This window comes from Phalangium opilio, unplaced genomic scaffold (genome assembly GCF_054372755.1).
Source record: "Phalangium opilio isolate 3A_F unplaced genomic scaffold, DU_Popi_V2 ptg000045l_1, whole genome shotgun sequence".
In the NCBI taxonomy this organism is placed as follows: domain Eukaryota; kingdom Metazoa; phylum Arthropoda; class Arachnida; order Opiliones; family Phalangiidae; genus Phalangium; species Phalangium opilio.
Window position 1 is genome coordinate 1,662,235 of NW_028324168.1, and position 20,982 is coordinate 1,683,216.

The window sequence follows — 20,982 nt, forward strand, 5'->3', positions numbered from 1 at the left end:
TAATTGATAATGATTAATTAGAATTAAAACTGTAATTAATTTTAATTATCGACCAAAGGGTCCAGAGTGCGCCTTGTAGGTATTCATCCAATCGACATCGTAAGTATCGATCAATACTTACATCCCGATTTTCAGGCGATATTTATAAATTAACTTTAATTATACCGCGATTAAAATTAAGTAAGATAAGATTGGCAAGATTAAGTTAAATAGATTAAAATTAACCGGACGGTAAAAGTTCCCAAAGGAGGTCGCTAAGAAATAGGTTCCTTATCGACCAAATTAGAAAAAAAAAATTGAATCGATATCAGAAGTGGATGACTGAAATAAAAGTGTACCACTTTAAATAATGCACCGTTAAGTATTTTCCATAATTAAGACGATTAAAAAAAACCTAAGCCTAACCTTGCTTAAAGGAACTTCAAGTTCATCCCTGTAAAATTGTCTTTGAATCAAAAGTGGCACACATCACTCCAATACATGGCCCACATACAGGAGGGTTCTTTTCAACTGTTGCCAACTTGCTGTTGCAATAGTTAAAGAACCTCTTAGACGCAACAGAGTGGCAAAATTGATATCGCATCACGCGATAGGTGAGAAAAGGGGGAACTAAAGGTATATACGATTTTCTTTTTAGTTACCAAGTTTCTCCCCATCGCTTCCTCTTCCCCCATTTCAGTCTCACTTTCTCTCTCAAATAAGGTCTAGCAATCGAAGGATATACCAAGGTCTCGGACACTTGTGCTGGCCCAAACCGTAATTTCATAAGTAAAAGTAATTATAATCAAACGGAGACGTGGGGTTTTCCGTTGATGTACTTGGGAGCAAAGGTCAAGGGTCATTTATTCTTTGAACTTTACACCTCAGGAATTAAGAACCGGGTTGAAATAAGTATCCTACCCCTTTTATCGCGTCCGATTCTTTTGAAGAAAAGAATAGAATTACAAAGCGAACCACGCGTTCAACTTCTCCTAAAAGAGAGCTTCTGACTCCGATCCGACGAGAAGCTAGCAATGCGCTCTACGTGTTCTTCATGCTTGATTTCTCCATCGCACAATTTGACAACCGAAATGGAACTAATACTGACCAAACCTAAAACAACCTCCTTAACCATACCCGTATTAATTTATAAATAAACAAAGGCTTAAAGAATTAAATATATTTAAACTTATTAACCCAAGATACCTAAGCCTCGGTCAAAACATCTGAAAGAGATAATTCGAAGAAGGGGTAACTTTCTTCGTTCCCGCCTTGTTGTTACATTGTTTCTATTTACGATGACGCCAGTCATGGATGGGTCTTCTCAAATAACCACCCGAGCTAACAAGAGGGTCAAAAAGAAGAAGAAAATACCCACCACCATCACCCTTAACCATCTAAGTAAAAGAAAGGGAAAACCAGAGAAAAAAATGGTAAGGCAGAGAAAAAAGGATCCAAGAGAAAGACAGAAAAATACGAGGATGGTTCCTAAAAGGCACAAAGGAATTGTTTTGCCACGTCAAACTTCAAAAGCCTCTATTTCTAAACACACTAGAGGAATCCTTCAGAGGCCATGAACCATCCTCCAACCTTAAAGAGAAAACGCCGACTACACAAAGAACACGCAAGTTGATTCAATACTTCCAAGAATGATCTTGAGGATACCACGTCAAGTGCGCATCATTATTGCGCATTTAATCAAAAGAGCCCTGCTACTTTTGAACGTATTTAATTAAGAGTGTTTTTGTTAGGTTTATTTAATATCACGTTTCTCTGATGATTTAATAAAAGTAAAAAGGTCAAGAGATAAGAGAATTACTTGCTCTCCAGGTGAAGTAATCGTATTTAATTAATTAGGGAGTTTATATTAGTTAGGTTAGGTTTCGCTTTAATGATGTACGAAAGGTCAAATGGTCAAGAGATAAGAGAATGCCCCGCTCTTCAGGTCAGGTGACAGTATTTAATTAAATAAGGAGTTCCTTAGTTAGGTTAAATTTCTCTAATGATCTACGAAAGGTCAAAGGGTCAAGGGCAAATTAAGTTGAGACAGAAGTTCAGATATACTATAACGTAGGATGTTATATTTTCCTGGAATATTTGAAGGAATTCATATATATATATATAGAAGGCAGCTCGCGATGGCATAGAGTGGTATAAAGGTTAAATGGAAAGGATCCTCTTCTCTTTCTCTAATACGACCTATGACCTCTCCTGATCCCCATTCCCCATTCCCCGGCTTCTCTCTCTCCGCTCTTGTGGCTAAAACAAGCAAAGAAGATGATTTAAGATTCCAACGGCGTAAAATTTCTCTCGCTCGAAACAACGTACCAAGGGATAGGCTTCCAAATCGTTACAAAACCTACCGACAACCCAACCAAAAAGGGCAAAATTTTAATTCGATTGTTTAAAAGGTTTCGTTGCCTTTAAAAGCTAAACGGAGGTACAGTTAAAATAGCAAATAGGGGAATAAGACAATTTAGGACTTTGGCCCCATAGAAAAAAACACGGTATCGCAACAGCATGGAGATCCATTGGTCACAGTTTAAGCGCGTGAGGGTTGACGTAAATAATTAGGTATGGAAATTACCACTCCATCCCTCTTAACTTCAAGATCAGTGCATAGTTTTAAAGGCCAAGTTACTAAGCCTAATTATGTACGAACGCTGCTATACAGGGTTCGGACGAAATTTTTATATTGAAAATCCCTGACTTTTCCAGGTTATCCCTGACCAAATTTTGGCAATATCCCTGACCATTTTAAGGCGTTTAAGGAGCCCACTTCATCACACCTGTCTCATATTTAGCATTGCTCGAAGCATGGTTTGATATACCAAACGAAATCCCTGACGTATCCCTGACTTTTTAGGAAAAACTTTTAAATCCCTGACTTATCCCCCTATTTTCCATATCCCTGACTTATCCAGGTTCCGTACGAACCCTGTATAAGTTGAACACCAAATTACTAGCTTCTTTTTTTCACCCGGGCTATGATAGACAGTAGACGTTGACAAAGTGTACGTAACGAAGTATATCTCTAATGGACAAACATACTTCTAGAGGTATATATAGTTCTTGTAAGTAAAGCTAAAACTCGTTAAACAAAAATGGCGGCTCATATTTCATGGAAACTTTCAAAGAAACTGAGTGTGTTAGAGAGGTTGGACACTTACCCTCTTACTAGCCAGTAGCCACCATAGCCAGACACTTATCAAAAAGAGGGGGAAAGGGCACTGTATTGTCTACTTGGTATAGGTTAAAAGCAATTTCCTTGAGTTTTCCGGGTGTTTTCCCATATATTTCCTCGAGTGTTCCAGGTATTTTTCCATATACATATTTCTCCGAGTTTTTCAGGTATTTTCCCATATATTTCCTCGTGTGTTCCAGGTATTTTCCCATATATTTCCCAGAGTTTTCCAGGTATTTTCCCATATATTTCCCCGTATTTTCCAGGTTTATATAAACCATGGGCCGCTTTAAAGTTACCAGAAGTCCTTTTGTTTGTAAACCACTAGCATTCGATTGAAAACTCAAATGGGGAAAAAATTAATTTAAATTAAAAGAGTTAAATTTCTTCAAGTATTCCGCACCTCGACGAAAAATGGAGGTTTGTTAGTACGACGAAGATTCTTTTGAGGGGTTGTAAGTGTAAGAAAAAAAAGGGGGGGCTCATAGTAGCTCATTAATTAAACAGTAATCCTTCAAAAGCAAGCACGGTGGAACATTTTCTATCTCTAGCGTGTCAGACACGAAAGCGCTTGAAGGCGCCGCTAAGCGCTTTGTTTGAGATGCATCGTAGCGTCCTAGTATAATCCATCAGTGGATATGCAACGCCTAGCTTTACCCCCGCAGATATACGTCAAGAAATAGCGACTAACGTTTCCCGAATTATAAGGAACGAGCAACTTTTTAAGAATAATTTGTTTATATTGGGAGCAAATTCTTAAATAGCCTCGAAAGTGTTAAAGCACGCTAAAAAAGGGGTTAGAAGAGTTGTGACACCAAATGAGCGCTTTACCTTAGCCTTGAAAGAGAGAGGGATGAAGTGGAAACCACCATCCCCATAACGTTGAAGTCTGAATGCCATGCACCGAAGTCCTCCCAGCATCCTCAGCGTTTAGGTAGGGTCGTACAGTACGGAATCGTAAAGGACGCCCTCTGTGTCTCAAAAATAGAAGCTAGTTCTCATACAAATACAATGTCGCTATGTGGCAGCACTTAACAAAGGTACACTGGGAGAGTTTCAGTGCCGCAGGTCGCCATCATAATTTCAGCCCTAAATCAAGCAGACGACGTTACAGCTTCCCTTCTTTTGAGGAAGGTCTATATGCATTACCAAAAACTGTTACGCAAAGTGTAAGAAAAATCGTGAAAGAGTTAGGATTGAACGTTTGGTTTAGATCTTGACTTACTCCCATGGTTATCGATTCGTTGATATATTTACAGTTAGGACAGCTTCTTTTACCCATACAACCTTTCGAAATCGGGAAGAAATCTAAATACGCGCAAATAAACCCTTGAGGTCAAATTAAACCGCAGCAAATTCCCAAAGCGTGGGTTGTCGGGAATCGGGATTTAGTGAGGAAAACAAGCCGATTACGGTACACATCGAGGGGGTGTGAGTGGGACGAACCTACGATTTTCTCCGTCTCTCAATTTCCTACACCTACCTAGGACAATTTTTAGGGTTAGGCTTAGGACTTGGCCGTATACTTGTTGTTAAGCCTTTGCGGGCGGCGAAACTCTGGTACGGGATGACAGTTATAATGGATGTTTGCCCGCTTTGGGTAACCTCGTCTGGCCAAGGCTTAAGCTTAGGAACAATCTAGGTGTTTTTTTTTGTTGGATGGACAGGACGTATCCTTACTACTACCAGCAAACAAAGGTAGGGGTAGGGAAGGGGGTAGCCACGTTGGAAGGATTAACAAGGGGAGAACGCGCCTAAGTTATGTATGATAGCAAAATAATGGATAGATAAATTGTGGCTTAGGTCTATTTATAAACAGAGTTGGACCAAGGCTTAGCAACCAAAAAATATTTAGGCAGAAAGCGTATGGAATAGAAAATAGGCCTTAGAAACAAGGATATAGTTTTATAGTAATAGAACTGGTACATGTTTACCCTTTGTTTGCGAAAGGCCCTGTGGTTTGGGCCATTGTTTTCAAGTTGTTTGGACTGTTTTACGGATGACCCCTTAACTATATTAGCATTCTCTTTCAGTTTCTAAGTTAAATTTAAGGGGTCATCCTTAAAACACTGAAAACATAACTTGAAAACTGTGTCCCTTAGAGCAAAATGGAGATAGAAGTTACATTTTCGACTTAAAATCGATTTCCCAAAGAACATCCCTCTTAATTTTGACAGAACTTATCAAAATATTCACTTCATAACTTCAAATTGCTATACTTCTATCGAAAAACCATTTATTCAATTCACATTCCCGGAAGTCAGTAATAATGTTATAGAATTAGAGTGTTACCACAATGATGAACGGACATGTGGCTCAAATCATCGTAAACCATTACTTCAAAACGCCCTGATCAAGTACAAGATTAAAAGTACAAGAGTGTCAAGTTTGTCGATAAAAAAAAGGGGGGGGGGGTGGGTCGCCCCTATCACTCTTTAGCCCTTGGCTCGAATCCTTTTCCTCTTTGGCGCCTTTATTTCAACACGACAGGAGCATGCATTCCGGTAATCGTGCGGAACAACTAAGCCGAGAAAGACTTTCTTCTATCCTGACTTCCTCTTTGGGGCTAGCTCGCATCTAGGGGCTTCTATAGGCCCCTATACCCAAACTCATATTTGTTTCAATTAGTTGGATAATTAGGGGCGGAACATCGCGTTCTAATTGATCCGCCAGCTTTCGCGTTGGCGCAAAACTTCCGTACCAGTAAGCAGCGAGGCGTCTGGAAAAAAATCCTCAGTTTTTTTACAAACCCTCGGAACACCAACCCGCTTTTTAAAAAAGTCCCAGAAGTTCATAACTATAAGTTTTTTGCCTCATTCGTTAAAGAACCAGAATTCAATTAAAAGTTGAGGAAAGATACCGTTGCACCTCGTCATGGCCCACAAAATACCATTGCGCCATCTCGTCATGGCCTGCAAGATAGCATTGCGCCATCTTGTTATTGCCAACAAGATACCATAGCATTTTATCATAGCCCGCAAGGTACCATTGCATTTCGTCATGGCCCGAAAGATACCATTGCATCTAGTCATGGCCCGCAAGATACCATTGCATCTAGTCATGGCCCACAAGATACCATATTCCATCTCGTCATGGCCCACGAGATACCATTCCATCTAGTCATAGACGGCAAGATACCATTCCATCTCGTCATGGCCCGCAAGATACCATTACGCCATCTCGTCATTGCCCACAAGCTAGCATTCCATCTCGTCAAACAAGTGGTTTGGACCGATATAATAAACCTTTTTATTAGTAAAGTAGCTACTTCTAGTGATAGAGTTCAAGTTCTTTTTGGCATGGTTCGAATGAGCGGCACGCGGCTAGAGTTCAAATCATTCGGCTCTGTTCAAATTGAAAATTTACTCCGTCGGTAATGACGCGTAAATAATAGGTATAGGGTTGCTTCCCACTCTCTCCCTCTCTCCCCCTCGCTCTCTTTCTCTTTGGCACAAATCGACTCGTTCATATCTGATTTTTTGAAACAAGCCAAGGCTTAACGATCGTACAAGGGTTAAGCCAATCTTTCACGCACACGCAAAAATTTCCAACGCTGGCGGAAAAATTCTTCTGTCAAAAGTTAAACGAAGTGAAAGGAAATATTATCACATTTCATTCTTTTTAAAAAAATAAGAGAGAGATTGAATTGATAAATACGTGATTTGATTGACTTAATTTTATTAAATGTTTTTATAATTGGCTGTGATAATATGAAGAGTCCGAACGCGATAAAATAATCAAATTAATAAGTTGAATTAACCAGGCGGAAAATTGCAATAAAATTTGTTTGCAAATAGATAATTTTTTTTTCATTAAAATTCCGTGAATGCATAGTTTACAGACTAGGAGGATTAATACCACTGGCTTTAGCCAGGCCTCCTTTATGTAACACCTGAAGCCTGGCCTCCTTGTGTAAATGGTATCAATCCTCTTGGTCTGTAAACTAAGTATATAAATTGGCCCTACGGCTTCCCTATCCTATCCAAAAACAAATAATAATAATAAATAAAAAATTATAACAAAAGTGATTTTATATTTTAAAAATAAATATAAAATTGTTTTAAATAAAATATGAATGTCTACACAACATTAAATTTTAAAATCACATTAACTTAGTAAATTTTCATAAACAGACAGTAAGTTAAGAAAAATAAAAAATTCCCACGTGATAAATGGATATTCTTGAAATTAACTAACGATTAATTACGACTGGGGTTTTGAAAAGAGGGAGGGAGGGAGAGAGAGAGAGAGAGAGAGAGAGAGAGAGAGAGAGAGAGAGAGAGAGAGAGAGAGAGAGAGGGCCAAACCATCTGGTATGGAAGCAAAATAAAATTTACCCCGAAAAATTCAAGATTTTAGCCAGGAAAATTGTTCCTTTTGTCTAGAAAGCGTCGTGATCATCAATAGACGGCGGTCCAAGAACTGAACTGATGATATACCCTTTCTTGCACAAATAATAAAAAAAACCAAAAACATTTGCGCCAAATGTTAGAAAGAAGGGGCCCCCCATTGGTATGTCAGTAACAGAATAGAGTAGGCGAATTAAAAGGGAAAAGATTCCGGTGCGGAGTAGGTAACGCCCCTTCACTGTTCCCAGCTCGAGAAGCCTGCGATTGGCACACGAAAAAGCTAAGAGTGATTTAAACCCTTTTCACTATGAATATGTAATTTAAAATTCGGTCTGATCTGTTACCATCCTCCCAATGCCCCCCCCCCCCATAAAAAAACCGTTTTGAAGTATTGTAAAAAGTATAAGAAAATCGTCTAAGTCATTTTCGTCTCGAGCTAAACATAAGTTTTTAATTTTTTTCGTCTCGATGGCATTTTGAGCTAAGCATAAGTAACGAAATGATATTAAGTAGGCCTATGACCAGGGATAGATTTAATTTTAGAAATAGGAATGGAGAACAGAGTAAAGTGGGCGTACGTCAAAGTCCCGGACCCCCTTCCCCGGGACGGAGGGGTATGAAAGAAGAGGCGGGTCATAGCGACAGAGGTAAAAAGGAATTACGTATTTTTCGCCGTCCCCGTCAGCAACGTCATCAAAACGTAGTTTAAGTCAGCCAATAAGATAATTTAAATTTTTCGTTACGTGTTGGAGGGAGGGGCTCTATGCTGGGCTATGAGTCGTACCGAAGCAAATACTAACCGTTCTCCATTCCTACTTCTAAAATTAAATCTATCCCTGGTATGACATTGTGGTAATGTTAAATTTCTAATACATTAATAACTCCATTTCTTGAATTTAAAAACTGGTTCAAGCAATTAATGAACTGGTTTTGGACCATAGGAAGTGTGAATGCTATTTCCCAGACTGATTGTTAGGGTTGTATGTGGACACAAAGACGATATAAATAGGGCTTCAAAGTTATCAGTCCAATAAAGCCATATCTAATGTCTTTGGACCATCCTACAATGACAATACACGACTTCACACAATGAACTTCCAACGCTACAATAATCTCTTAAGAAATAGCGAGAAAACTTATTAAAACGTTAGTATCGTACCATCAGATCATTTCGTGGCATGTAGTATATACAAGTGGACCCTTACACACACCTTTATCTAAGTCTCAAGTCCCTCCATTCCATTAGATCTATGGGTTAGTATCAAGATAGACTACTGGGACTAACAGCATGCCGTATTATTGCCCCCTTATAACTTAACACAGTCAAAGGTAAGGGGCTACCATTTCTCTATCACGGCTAGGGTTTCAAATAAAAACGAGAAAAGCATACAAGACAACAAACAAACCCCCATTGCAAAGAAAGGAAGAAGAAAAGGAAAACAAGACGTTTAAAAAGGAATTGAAAGTGACATTTTAAGACAAGATCGTAATTTAAAGAACTTTCTTCTGTTTCTGTACTTTCTTTTAATCCTCAGGGCTCTCTCTCTCTCTCTCTCTCTCTCTCTCTCTCTCTCTCTCTCTCTCTCTCTCTCTCTATACATGTACAGGGTGTTTCAACAAGAGAGGGTAATTACAGGATCGCAATACAGTGGGATGGTTCTATGGGAAATGTTCAATTTTGAGTCGAAAATGTATCGTAACTTCTTTGACATTTTGCCACAATTAAGCCCCCCCCCAAACAAGTCATGATTTGAGTGTTTAACGAATAACCCCTTAACAAGAAGTGATATCTAGTTTACTAGGGAGAAGGTATAAATTCGCCACATTTCTAACTTTATCTCCAGACCAGTCCAAACGTAGGTCCCCGCCTCTAAATTACAACCAGCAGCCATCTCATAGGTTCTTGAAAATTCCCGTCAGCGCGACGCGAATGACGAAAATTACAGTCATATTTTCCGACTGAGGAGAGGCGAAATAGCCCGGCGGCCTCCTTTTACGTCCCACCTTGTATTTTGAAAGGGGGACTGAGACTATGGCGCGCGAATACTTAGGCATCTTATACTTCCTCCCTAATAAACTAGATATCACTTCTTGCCCTTTATTAAATTATAAATCTCTGTCTTTCAGTTTCTTATTAAAATTTAACACTCTTATGACAAAATTGTTCATAGAAGTTGCATTTTCGACTCAATGTGATTTCCCATAGAACCATTTCCCTTTACTTCGGTTCTATCACCCTGTACATATATATATATATTTCGTAGGAGTAAGATATAAGACATGGGAATTGTAAAAGGCGGGAAAAAATGGCGGGAGTTATAGGATTAGCCAGAAGGAGAAGAATGCGCTGGCGCTGGACACAAGGAAAAATAAATAAAAAATAAAAGAATAGTGGATAAGCAGAAATATATATAAGACCATTTTGGAATGGATCGCATCTTGCTCGGACCATGGACAGTATACCATCTCTTTTCCTGAGGGGTTAAGGTGGGTGGGTGGGGGGGGGGTAAGGGGTATAGATTCGACATCAGCAAGCTGTCTCCTCCCTTTCAATTCGTGTATACACCTCCCTCTTCCATCGTGGCTCCTTTCTGTGAAAGCAAGTTTCCCTTCGCTTCAGCTTAGCCTCTATAGCTCCAAAAAATGTTCAAAGATGAAAAATATGGAGGCAAAACGACGTATCTTTTAAAATGACACGGAAGAAGTTAATTTAACTATTTAAATCGTTTTAAATTAATTTAAGTTATCTAAAATACTTGTACGCATTAATTAAATAATTAATTTGAACGTTAAAATTGTTAAGATTTCAATTAACTTCAAGGGCAGGCAATGTGGTTCAAGTTGAAACCAGAGACTCTGTGACTCTTTAACTTTTGCTAGAACAACGTGTATACTTCATTAAATATACCAAACCCGTGAACTCTTCAACTGAATACTCATAAAACACTGCGCAAATGAGATGCGCAGTACTTTAAAAATTCATTTAACGCAATACGTGCGCCATTAACCATAAACATGTTTTTTCGCAAACTATTACAGTTACGACAATCTATCTCTAAAAATTTAACCGAAACGAAAACTATCCTAGACTTGGTCTTCCTCTCTACGCCTACGTTTATAGAAGGAATAAGCTTTAGAAATAGCGGGAATATACGACAGAAAGAGAGAAGTAGAAAACGTCTTTAAGAAAAGGAGAAAGCTGTCAAAGACGATCATGGTACAGCGGGATGAAAAAAAAATAAAAAAAAAAAAAACTGAGAATCCCACCGACTCTCGCATCTAGAAAAGAGAGAAATTTCGGACCTATTTTTTTTGGCCCCGAAAAAAAAATATCGTTTGGAATTAAAGGCGTTTGCAAAGACGAGAGAGAGACGTCGTATTCGTGTTTCTATTGGTGGAGTTCACACTACACGCTTCCTACCCTTACAGGGATGCTATATAGGGATCATGGAAGAGGCTGAAGGATGAAGAGGATTGACTTCCGGAGAATGTATACATTTTTCATTCGGGGAATTTAGTTTTCTTCTTTTATTTTCCGAGAATACATCTACGAATTTCAGGCGTTTGGGGAATCTAGATACAAGTCTTAACATTTCATATAACGGAGAAGTTATATGTATATTAAATTGTATGGATATATTAATTAAAATATTTGTTAGGCCTCGTTTTATATTTTTGAAATTTCGCAAGGTTTTAATTTCACGTGTTTTTTTTTTTAAATGTATTAAATTTCGCGCGCTTTAAATACCACGTGCTTTTGAAATTTAGCGGGAATTTAACGCCATGTGCTTTTTACCAATACATTGATTATTGATATTCGTTAAGCCTTGCTTTCAATTTTTGAAATGATTGATACAGTCACGTGATTGTGAATACTGTCTTAAAGATAAACACGCTTTTTATCTCGAACAAACAAAAAATCAGCGGCGTGGTCAAGTAGTACATACAATAACTCCAACACCACGAGTCTGACCAGGTCTCATTTTTTTTTTCCTTTTCGGACAAGATGGAAGTTAAAATCGGTAAGTTAGAGCCTCCAAGCCTATAGGAGGCTACACTAAGCCTAAAGATTAGATCACTTGGAAAAGTCTGACGTCCAATAGGACAGCTTTGAAACCTTGCTCCAAACCAAACCAAAAAAAAAAAAAAATCACCCAGCAAAGACTTGGGAAGGCTCAAAATTCCCTAAAAAAATTCGCTAGTCGCCAGAAATGCGCTGTTCACAGAGACACAGATGTTGACGAATCTCTTAAAAACGATTTTGGTCCCCAAAAATTTTTCTTCCATTTTTTTTTTTACTTTGTGCGTTTAGTTTCTCTTCATAGTATATACCTTGCAGAAAGAGACGAAGTTTTTCTACAAAGTTTTTTTCACTTAAAAAGGTTCAAAAGAAAAGGAAGCGAGCTAGCTAAAATGGAGGAATAACGATAATGAGGAGTGAAGCTTTTGCTTTTAGAGAAACACTTCCTCCTTGAGAGAGAGAGAGAGAGAGAGAGAGAGAGAGAGAGAGAGAGAGAAGAGAGAGAGAGAAAGAAAGAGAGAAAAAAGAGAGAGAGAAAGAAAGAGAGAGAAAAGAGAGAGAGAGAGAAAGAGAGAGAAAAGAGAGAGAGAAAGAAAGAAAGAGAGAGAGAGAGGAGTAAGTGTGAATGGAACAGGTCCTGAGAAATCGGTAGCGACTGCAAGCTTTCTAATAGAACAATTCGGAAATTATAAACAGAGAAACCAACACACAGGGGCAACACCGCCATTGGGGTGTCCTCCCTCTCGCCAAGAAGCAAAGCCAGACGGAGCCCGAGTTCACTATCTTAGTTAGCGGGAGGCTAACCAACTCGCACTGCCTCTGGTGGAGCTTCATGGCAAAAGGGAGAATACCCCAATGGCGACCTCACCCCTGTTTCTTGGTTTCCCTGGTTGTAATAAACGAATTGGTGTACTATCGCGCCGAATTAATTCCAAGAATTTCCCATGACCTTTGAAGGAGTTAAAAAAAAAAATACAACAAGAGTTCCTGTTCTCAATCCTTTCTTTTTCTTTTCATCCATCTATCTTTTAAAACACACTAAAACTTGATTGAAAATAAATGCATGTTATAGGTAAATTAATAAAAAAAAACCCTTGATAAAAACATCAACTATATGAAGGTTCAACGCGGCAAAAAGTCTTAAGCCTAATTAACACTTTTAAATTTCCTTTCTAGAAATTTTAACCCCAATCTCTGGAAAAACAAATAGACGACGTCCAAACGCCATCAGAATCGTTGGGAAAAATCTTTTAAAATGTAACTACTAAAGATTTAATAATTGATGGTTTACGTTCGATCGGCAAACAACGAAAACGAAAACGTATAAAAGTAAGGAAGGAACTACCCCGAAAATTAGAAGAGAGGAATTAAAAGACGCGAGTTGGGATCGAGGGGGAGAACAAACTTTAAAGCCAAACAAAGGCTTAAATAATCGCCTTTATTCGGAAAAATTGGGCGCAAAAAGATTCCCAATTAGACCCGGCTGCCCTTCTCTCTCTTTCGTTCTCTTTGATGACGAGAGCCGCGCCGCAATGCATCCATGAGGGATATATATATAGATATATATACCATACCCATGCAGTAACCCTTGTTCAAACAAATTAGGGACCAATTCAGTAGGGGTGTTTTCCATCGGATTGGAAGCAGTCCGCTGTAAATTTCTATTCACAATTTTTCCCAATCCTTGTTCAAAGAGAAAGTATAAATTTCACACCCCAAAAAGGGTGCAAGACGAAATTGAAAGCTAAAATATCGTAACTACGATTAAACTTTAATACTTATTGAATGATAAAATTATGTATCTCTATTAAATAGGTCAATAGGTCATCGATGGAGTGTCCATCCACTTAAAGGTCAATCAATCCCTAAGGGGTTCCTATGGCTATCCAAACTTATTTCAAAGTATTTTGAAGTTACAACGGTTTTGCGCTGGAGATTTACACCCATTTTCGACGCAGAAATTAATGGCCATTAAGAAAGGAGGGGGGAAGAGCATAGCACTTAGAGCTTATATCCCAGCATGCACTGCGCGGTTCGATTTTGATTGTATATGGATGGTTAAAAATCTCCTTTCTCTGGGATGTTCAACTCCATGGACATCATTTTACTTCCCCCCCGTGCAGGCGCCTAGCTTTAACCACTGTGAGTAGAATGACCTTGAGACGATCCTCTCTCGCGTTTTGCACGTGGGGCAAGTGACTGTGCTCTCTCTCGCAGAGTTCCTATCCCCTATAGCGTTCATACGTCCATGTTTTAGCTCCTTGGATTCATTCCCAGCCCGAGATGCATTGCAGGGTTGGTTAAACCCCCACATCCTAAAGTCTATAAGCTATTTTTTTTAAAACATCTTCGACGGAGGATGATGCGGGGAACTAGCTGAGATAGACAAAAGATAGTTAAAGTCGATGCCATGAACCATGTTTCGAATTGCATTAGCTTTAATGGGTCGGGGGAAAATTGTCTGTCACCCAAGGGGAGACTTAAAGAAAATGGAAATTCTCTTACCACTCCCCCCATCCCCGGTTCGTGTCCCAGGGACACGAGAAGGAATCGTAACGTTCATCATGAAGATGTCAATAAAATCGGGAAGGGAGAAATTTTCCGGGGGACCTCCGCAAGGATGGGGACTTAATCTAATTTTATAAAGAGATGGGGTTGGGAAATAAATTAAGTACATTAAATTTAAATATGAATGAATAATGTAGCTAGCTAGCTATAGCCTTCGCGTTGATACAGAGGCGGATGCGGAATGATTGGGATTTCGTTCATGGGGAGCCAATTTAAAATTGTGGCGGGAAAGATAATATTTTTTTAGTTTCGTTTTTGGCGGGAAAGATATTTTTTTTTTTTTTAGATTTTGGCGGGAAGAATTTTATGAAAATATTTCGGCTGTTAAGTTCCACCTTTTTAAAATCAGAAACACGTGACGTGGAATTACTATTAAATCAAATCTTCAACCCTATTTTACCTAAAAAATCTCACAGAACATTTTCGATCAACTATACTATACTTCTAATAACCTTCGGAATGACTGAGTAGTGCGAACAAGACCGATATGAAAAAAAGGCCATACGTCTCAATTGTCGAAGAAAAACTCGGTTGGGGATAAGACAAAAGAGTAATTTTTAGGGCTCCGGAAAGAATCTACGTATGATGGCTTTAGTCTTGAATATGACGATGTGTATAGGGACAAAGGACAGCCGCTGGGACTGTATATAGTAATAAGAAGCTATAATACGAAAGCATCTCGGAGCTGATACCAGCCAGCCAGCACCACGATATTGAGGACTACATATCCTATAGACTTTTCTTCAATGGGGTATCATTACCGGGACTGTAATCTGAGATACCGGCGTCTTTACCCTGCACAACCCTCGGGTCAAAAACGCTAGGTCACAAGTTCAAAATATACCTACAGACTTGTAGGTCAAAAACATTATATAGGAGAAGTTAAGACTTACTTCTGAAGGTTATCCAATGAAATTGGTTCTTCAATAGTCTGGTACAACGAACTTTCTCGTGACGTCACACCCTCCTTTAGCGACCATATTCGAAGTCGTCAGCTCGGGCTTAGACTTCCAATACTGACGTCACGTCCCTGTAGTTCCTGCCCTTACAGTACTTGAGTAATTAATTCTAAAATGAGAAAGAGTAGTACTTAATTACTCCGAATCACAGACGTCTAACGATAGACTTCGTTTGAAAAAAAAAAGAAAACTTAAATAGTTTATTTATGTTTAAAATAATAAATAATTTCAGTGCTAGCTGCATTTAGTCCGGTACACTTAGGCCGGTAAAGATAGCCATCACCTTTGGAGGGAAGAGTGCAAAGTCGTTAAGTTAAAAGCTCGATGCACTATATAACCCAAGTTCCTGATAGAGCAGAGAGAGCCTAGACCTATTTTAGCTCTCTGGAATTCGAGCGAGCTAGTAGAGCAAGATACAGAGAAGGGAGAAGGAAGAGCTTGGCTGGCTGGATATATTCAGCTAGTGCTTCAGACGTCCTAAGTAAAACCTAATTTTCTCCCTAGTAATCTCCTATAAAAATAGAGTACGCCCAAAAAGAGATAGAGAGGGAAAGACAGCTACCATCTTAAAAAAAATATCCAGCACGGGAAAGAAATGCCCATATAAGGAAAGAAAGAGTCGAGTTCGCATTAAAGGCCAAAAAAAAAAATCATTGTTGTTTATCAAGATTGGTAAACGGCTCCTCACCAGCTCAGATCCCACACGTAATTGCGTATTTGGGTTTACATATAGTAATAGTATCGAAGAGTTAAATAGTTGGTTTGGTTAGGCTTAAAAAATTATGTGAGTAACGGGTAACTTAAATAGAATTGGAAAAAGGTTAAAATTTTATCAGAGATACTGTTGAAGCATGGAGTGGCTATGATGACAACCCTACCGAATCGCTGAGCATGATGGGAGAACTTCGTTGCCTCAGATTTCAACGTTATAGGTATGGCGACCACCGCTCCATCCCTATGTCCTTCAAGATTGAAGGGTTTCATATATTTAGGGCCCCGAATAAATTAATTCGACCATAATTTACCTAGATCACTTATAATTTAAATTTAAACAGTGTTTAATGCGAACTAAACCACGATATGATTAAAAGAACTGAAAGGGGTAAAGAAAAAAATATGGGGGTCCATGGTAGAAAAAGTTGAAAAGAAACTATACGATCTCAGCTCGCTCTACTTCTCATATGGGGGTCCAATAGCAAAGCGTGCACGCGGTGCTCAGTTGAATTTTTGGGGCCCCCAAAGTGTTTTTTTTTCTATCTCTCTCTGTGTGTGTCTTTTTTATTTTTAGTATTTTCTTTTTAAAAAAGCAAGAAGACTGTCAACGTTGGTGGAAAGATGGGGCTGGGACAAACGCCACCCCAACCCTTTTTAAAAGACGGAGTTAGAAGAAAAAAAACGGAAGAAAACGCGCAAAAAGTGTCCATTATGAAACGGTCCCCCAAAAAGAAAGGGAACTATATAGGGCTCTTTAAAAAAAAAGAGTTAGGAAAAGATTTCTGCTTTTCCCTGGAAAAACTCTATGGAATTAAAAAAAATAATAAAAAAAAGCAAAATTTTAACAGTTTTCTCCCTAATCTAGAGACGCGATCTGAATTAGGTTTTTTAAACACGACTTAACGCTCCTGCTGCAGGAAACTAGGACACATACTGGAAAAGATAGCGTCGTTATACGAGGCTGCTAGTATAAAATATTTTTAACTCTTTTTTTTTTAATACCAAGTGGAGTTGCAAGGGGAATAACTTTTACTTCCAAAAATAACTTTGTCTAGGCCTAGAGTAAAGCAAATTAACCCTGATTTAAGTTTTGAATATAAAAAAATTAATAATAAAGGTTATAGTTATAACGCATTTATATATACAGGGTGTTTCTGATAAGTCTGCGTGCATAAAATAAGCGGTTGATGTTCTTCGGATGCACGATTTTGAGTCGAAAATGTATAACTTCTATCTCCATTTTGTAAATTGCCCTAAGGGACACTGTTTTCAAGTTGAAATTGGATAGAGTATTTTACAGTTGACCCCTTAATTAAATTAGAAATAATTGGAATTTCAGTTTCGCGAATGAATGGGTCAAAACCTGAATTCGCTATTTTTATCGTAGAGATATTAAAAAAATAAAATTAAAATAAAATGAAGTAATATTAAAATACTTAGAGCGCTGATTGGTCTCTATCCAAAGAAACTGAGACCATGGACTTAGAACGCGTCGTAAACATCATAAGGAGTGTGCCACAACTAAGGACTTAAATCATTCTACACAACACAACCTAGATCTCACTTTCTGCTACGTCTATTTGCCATTGCTATTACTTAATATATAAATAAAAATAATAGGAAGTGAAATAAATAAATAAATGCCAAAAATAATAATAAGTACATTAAGGACAGACATCGTTCTAGCGAATGTTTTACTTCAACAACATTTCTTTTTTTATTTTTCTACTAAAATTTTAAAGTGCGTTCGTCTCCTCTCCTCTAGTGGCCCGATTTAAGAATTATCTATATTTTATTTCACAATTTATATTATTTTTTTATATATAAACGAAAGAGGATGATTCTTGGTTGGTCTTTAAGCTTTGGGAGGGATGGAGAGAGTAAGGATCATTTCATCCTGAGTGAGGATGTAGGTGCCGCCGCCGGAGGAAGATGGTGACCGGCCATTTTAAAGATATTCCCCGGGAAGGATTTGCGAAAAGGAAGGAAAAATCGGTGTCAATGTAGAACCCTCCCCCCCTTTTCCTATATCCCCCTGAAAAAAGGAAATAAGGAAGAAAAAGGAGGTGACGAAAAGGGGGAAGTACTTTTTCTTTAGTGGTGGTGGTGGTAGGGGAAAAGGATGAAAAACATTTTAGAATTGATTTTGTTTTTCTTCCGACGTTATATCCTCTTAGTCTCTTAGTATATAGTATTCCGTAACCTTAGAGAGGGTATCTTAATCCATAGATACAGAAATATCCGGATTTAAACACGGAAATTGTTTATTTAACGTTAGGAAGTAAAAATAAAAAAAATCCGGTGGTTGCGGAAGTTACTTCCGTTCTCATCGTATATTGTAAAATAAAAAAAAACATTAATTCCAATTTCTGTAAAGGTTTCTTTTACATTAATCTTATAGCACCTTTAAATTAAATTAAATTAATGTTTCCTGAATTAATTAAACTTCTGTACAAGGAGTTCGAGTATATGTTACTCATATTTCAGATGATGAGTGCGAACAAAACCCTGATAGGTAGGTAACCAAAGATACAAATCGCGGATCGCTCTCACTATAACAACAAAAACAAAGTATAACGTTACAAAAAGCGGAAGAATCCATTCCACCACCTGTCCCTGGGTTCCATAGACCCAGGAGTATTCGAAAACCTTCAATATCAATGACAAGTATCATGGTATATACATAAAAAAACAAAAAGAAATATTAAAACTCAAAAACCTAGGGGCTACAGCATATAAGGTGGTATATAAGAGCTAGAAGACGCTGGCTATCCTAGCTTCTGACACCATGCCATGAGAAAGAAGGAGAGAAAGAGGGATGATGGGGAAGAGAAAGAGAAGACAGAGGAGTTATGTCACATTTGTATTTCACACGTCATTAGTCTCTAAACTAGGAAAGACGCCAGCCGAGAGAAAATTCACTGGCAATTTCGCGATACAAGGGCCACTACTTCGACGTCGACCCCTTTTCCTTACATGCCCCCAGATTAGACTGGATGGTTAAGTACAAACTGAAACCTAAAACCCCAACTTTGAAGCGTCATGAAGGCCTAAGTGTCTGATACAAATTAAAATTCACGCGTTCTTTGAGTCAAAATGAGTGCAATATGTTTCAGGGAACATGGACCTCTACAACATTAGAAGCCAATCACTCTTTGGAGGCCCATATCTCCGTAACTAAATATTATAGATCTCCGTGTTCTTTCCACTCAGTTTGACTCAAATATGAACACTGTCCAAAGATAACAAATCAATCAGGGATGCAACAACCTCACTTTAATTAAAAAACAAAAAAAGTAAGAGCAATTTCGGACAGTACATCCTTGACCATCTTCTCTATTAAAGCTTTTAGGAAACTATTCGCACAGAGCCCCGTTTCGTAGCGAGGGCTGGTCGAGAATAGATGGCTAAAACGTAGGAAAAATAAGGCATAAGGGACAACGTTTCGGTCTAACGTCTCTCGGGGCTAACCCATCACTAGACGGACGAATAGCTCGAAGCCCTTTTCCACGCGCAACCGCGTCGCCAACTCCTCCATCCTCCCACCTCCAGCAGCTCCTCTCCATTTCCATCTTGGCTACACGTTTCCGAAAATGTATTAATGCAAGACTTAAACGGGGGGATAACTCGAGTCTACGACTATTTGATCATAAAATCAAAATTACATTCGCCTTTAACCCGAGCGTTTCTGTCAAACTGACACTTTGCAGACATTTGTTTTCTTTCTTAGCTCCCCTTCCTATAACTAAACCTTGGAGGAAAAGGATCTTCAAGGTTTTAAATTGTTCAGATAACAACATTCGGAATCATTAACAAAACTTAAACCAAGAATATTCCGTCAATTTTATGGATTTTTCAATATATCAAAAGTTTAAGCCTAACACTAAAAGAAAAGCATCATATGGGCGACTGATTTAGTTCAATTCTCCGAAGGGGCAACTGATTCGATTCAATTCAATTATTCGTAGGGGGGCAACTGATTCGGTTCAATTCAATTACTCGTAGGGGGGCAACTGATTCGGTTCAATTCAATTACTCGTAGGGGGCCAACTGATTCGGTTCAACTCAATTACTCGTAGGGGCCAACTGATTCGGTTCAACTCAATTACTCGTAGGGGCCAACTGATTCGGTTCAACTCAATTACTCGTAGGGGCCAACTGATTCGGTTCAACTCAATTACTCGTAGGGGCCAACTGATTCGGTTCAACTCAATTACTCGTAGGGGCCAACTGATTCGGTTCAACTCAATTATTCGTAGGGGCCAACTGATTCGGTTCAACTCAATTATTCGTAGGGGCCAACTGATTCGGTTCAACTCAATTATTCGTAGGGGCCAACTGATTCGGTTCAACTCAATTATTCGTAGGGGCCAACTGATTCGGTTCAATTCAATTATTCGTAGGGGCCAACTGATTCGGTTCAATTCAATTATTCGTAGGGGCCAACTGATTCGGTTCAATTCAATTATTCGTAGGGGCCAACTGATTCGGTTCAATTCAATTATTCGTAGGGGCCAACTGATTCGGTTCAATTCAATTATTCGTAGGGGCCAACTGATTCGGTTCAATTCAATTTTTCGTAGGGGCAACTGATTCGGTTCAAATTCAATTCTCCCTCCTACTATAGGCATTTCCATAAAAAGAACAAAGATAAAAAGATTAAAAGGAAATAAGTACTTTGTTAAATTTTCACACCCAACTTGACTAAAACCACACGACACATCCTTTACGACGGAAAAAAGGAAAACCAACCCGTATTTGCGTTTCAGGCCGTACTCTCCTCTTTTACGTATTTCAAATAAACCTATAGCCTAGGTTTTCTACATCGATTAAAAGGACAATATATACCTTGCCTAAAATATACCGTTAGCTCTAAAAGACAGGGATGAAGGAGGACAAAGGCTTAGAGATCCTCTCCAGGATGCGGTGCGGCGGTGTCCGTTGTCAGGAAAAAGGTCGCTCGTTGAAAAGAGGAAGGGGACTCGACGACCTCACGCTTACCAACCGCAAGTTTTAACAACGCTTGGATAAGGATGATTCATGGACATAATAAATACGAATGCAATATTATTTCTCCCAGAGGACCCAGATAAACCATAAGAGAAAGATAATTTAATCGGTGTTTAAGCTAAACCTAATTAATATTTATAAATATTTCCGATATCTATGAGGATGGGAGAGTAAAGCCTTCGACCCGTGTTTGGCCAA